The sequence below is a fragment of the Penaeus vannamei genome, chromosome 41 (assembly GCF_042767895.1).
Source record: "Penaeus vannamei isolate JL-2024 chromosome 41, ASM4276789v1, whole genome shotgun sequence".
NCBI classification, from domain to species: Eukaryota; Metazoa; Arthropoda; class Malacostraca; order Decapoda; family Penaeidae; genus Penaeus; species Penaeus vannamei.
The window spans coordinates 15,050,137-15,053,606 of record NC_091589.1 but is presented as its reverse complement, the minus strand read 5'-3'; positions in this window follow the sequence as shown (position 1 = coordinate 15,053,606).

Here is a 3,470-nt window from a genome sequence, read left to right as displayed (position 1 = left end):
AGGAGAGAGAAGAACAGGAGTAATGAACCGTAATAAGGAAGAGGGGGAGGGAAAAGGAGAAGACACAGTATGGGCGAAGGGACAGTGGGGGAGGGGAGAAGAAATGGAGGGGAACAGGGAAGGGGGAGGGGAGGGGAGAGAGAAGGAAGGGAGGGGAAGAGGGAAGGGAGGAGGGGATGGGAAATGCAGGGGGAGGGGATGGGAAATGTAGGGGAGGAAGGAGGAGGGGAGGAAGGAGAAGGAGGAGGGGAGAGAGGGGAGGGGAGGGGAAATGAAGAGGAAGACAGGGAGGAGGGGTGAGAAGGGAGGAGGAGAGGGGAGGCGGGTATTCTCCGTCCATATACACGTTGATTGGAGGTTCAATTCGGTGTTTGCTTGGTCTGTGTGTGAGGATTAAGTGGATCTCGGGGCGTCGGAGAGGGACTGGCCATTTGATTATGTTTGCTTCTGTGTCTGTTTGTGTGGGCGTAATGACGAGGGGAGGGGAGACGTTGGGTGGGCGTGTGTGCGTGTGTGTGTGTGTTTATGTATGTGTATGTTTGTGTGTGTGTATGTTTGTGTGTGTGTTTGAGTTTTTGTGTGTGTGTGTTTGTGTCTGTGTGTATGTGTGTGTGTGTGCTTGTGAGCGTGTGTATGTGTGTGTGTGTGTTTGAGTTTTGTGTGTGTGTTTGTGTGTGTGTGTGTCTGTGTCAACATAGGCGTGTGTGTGTGTGTGTGTGTGTGTGTGTGTGTGTGTGTGTGTGTGTGTGTGTGTGTGTGTGTGTGTGTGTGTGTGTGTGTGTGTGTGTGTGCGTGCGTGCGTGCGTGTGTGTGTGTGTGTGTGTGTGTGTGTGTGTGTGTGTGTGTGTGTGTGTGTGTGTGCACAAACCTGCGTCAGCTTGTGTATACACGTATGCATATACATACAAAACAGCCTAATTTCCTACCATCTGCGCGTGTGTATTTGCTACTACACCCTCTCATTAGCCATGTACACATACATGTGGGTCCACGTGTCTGTCCCTCCACGCCCCTCAGACCGCCCGCGCCGCCGCCCTCCCGCCCGCAGGTAACACGCCGTCCAAGAGTTCTTAAAAGCCGCCTCTATCAGCACCCAAAGGAGACTTGAAGAAGCAGCGTGGATTTGTTTTTTGTTTTTTGTTTTTTTTATTTCTTATCAAACTTGGTTTATCTTTTTTTAATCCATTTTAGTTATCGTAATCATTTTGTTTAACAATGTTTCTTCCTCATTTTTGTAGTTACTATCCGTCAAACTTAGAGGAAATAAATAAACAATTTGACAAAAAATGCAGCTAAACAATTTCACTTATCATCATCCTTCTTCTTGCTTAATTCACTGAGAACAAGGGAACCAAAGATTTACGATTAGACGAGATAAAAAAGGAAACTGAACTGAAAGCTTTCAAGATGTCTCGAGTTGGTCACTCTGTTTTTGTTAGGACCAGGACCAAATTGTCTAAAAGTTTGGTTACGCCAATGTCCAATGTGTCTCCCTTTCTCTTTTGCACTCTCTCGCTGTCTTGCTTTTTACTCTGTCTCACTCTTTGGCTCGGACTCTCTCTCTCTCTCTCTCTCTCTCTCTCTCTCTCTCTCTCTCTCTCTCTCTCTCTCTCTCTCTCTCTCTCTCTCTCTCTCTCTCTCTCTCTCTGCTTCTTTCTCTTTCTCTTTGCACTCTCTCGCTGTCTCTGCTTTTTACCGTCTCACTCTCCTCTTTAAGCTCGCCTCTCTTTGCGCTCTCTCTCTCTCTGTCTCTCTCTCTCTCTCTCTCTCTCTCTCTCTCTCTCTCTCTCTCTCTCTCTCTCTCTCTCTCTCTCCTCTTTCTCTTTTGCGCTCTCTCGCTGTCTTGCTTTTTCCTCGGTCTCCACTCTTTTGAGCTCGGACTCTCTCTCTCTCTCTCTCTCTCTCTCTCTCTCTCTCTCTCTCTCTCTCTCTCTCTCTCTCTCTCTCTCTCTCTCTCTCTCTCTCTCTCTCTCTTTCGCTGTCTTGCTCTCTTTCTTTTTCTTCCCTTTTTCTCTCTCTCTCTCTCTCTCTCTCTCTCTCTCTCTCTCTCTCTCTCTCTCTCTCTCTGCTCTCTCTCATCTCTCTGTCTCTCTCTCTCTCTCTCTCTGGCTCTTCTCTCTCTCTCTCTCTCTCCCTCTTCTCTCTTTGCACTCTCTCGCTGTCTGTGCTTTTTCTCGGTCTCACTCTTTCTCTCTCTCTCTCTCTCTCTCTCTCTCTCTCTCTCTCTCTCTCTCTCTCTCTCTCTCTCTCTTTTCTCTGCTTTTGCGCTCTCTCGCTGTCTTGCTTTTTTTCTCTGTCTCACTCTTTGGCTCGGTGTCTCTCTGTCTGTCTCTCACTCTTCTCTCTGTGTCTCTTTCTATGTCTGTGTGTGTGTGTCTCTCTTTCGCTTTCTTTCTCTCTCTCTCTCTCTCTCTCTCTTGATCTTGATCTTGATCTTTCTGTCTTTATCTGCCTTTCTTTCTGGCTGTCTATCTCAGACCCATCTGTGTATGTGTGTGTACATGTGCGTATGTGTGTGCATGTGAGCGTGAATATTCCCACTTGTAAATCTATCCAACAATTTGCCACCTCATTTACCTCTTTCACCGGTAATCTCATCTTTAAGCTTCCCTTTCCAGACCCATTCGTTCTCCCTCCTTCCCTCCTTCCCTCCCTCCTTCCTTCCAGCCTCCCCTCCTTCCCTCCTCCCCTTAATCCTTCTTTTTCTTGCTTCCCTCCTCCCACCCTGCCCTTAACCCCCTCCTCCTTCCCTCTCTCCCTCTCTTTTATCCTTCCTTCTTTTCTTTTATCGTTCCTTCTCCTTTCCTTCTATCCTTCCTACTCCTTTTCTATCCTTCCTTCTTCATTTACTCATTCATTCTTTCATGTGTAAACGGAATAAAAAAAACGAAGTATGTTTAGTATTTCATAAGATTTTGTAACGGGCTTTCTAGAGCTATGGCGTAAGGTCGATGGAAGGCAATAAAGGTCACGCCATTTTCGCTCCTATAAGGTCAGGTCGGAAGGGCGAATTTCGGAAGGCAGGTCTCTATTAAGGTCAGCCAATTTTTCGGTTCGTTTTGATTGAGTTTCGAAGCTCACCGACAGGAAGGTCAGGTAGGTACAGCCGAGAGAAGGTCGGAGTGATGCGTCGGGTTCGAAGTAAGGGCAGAGGAAGGTCGTTTGCTAAAGGAGGGAATCAAGGTCATTACGGAGAGGAAAATAGACTAGGAAGCAGTCGGTGCGGTACCCAAAACCCCCCTTTCCTGCACACACACATATACCTATATCTGTGTGTGTATGTGTGTTTGTATGTATGTATACGTACGTACATGCATATATAGAGTTCAAAAAATGTGTTTCAAAATACGAAAGAAAGAAAGAGAAAAAGGAAAACTTACCGATAACCCGTCCATTTTCACCCTGGACCCGAGTAGCGATCCCGATAACCGCCAAAATCTAATCACTCGCTCCCGGGGACTCGGTGGGCT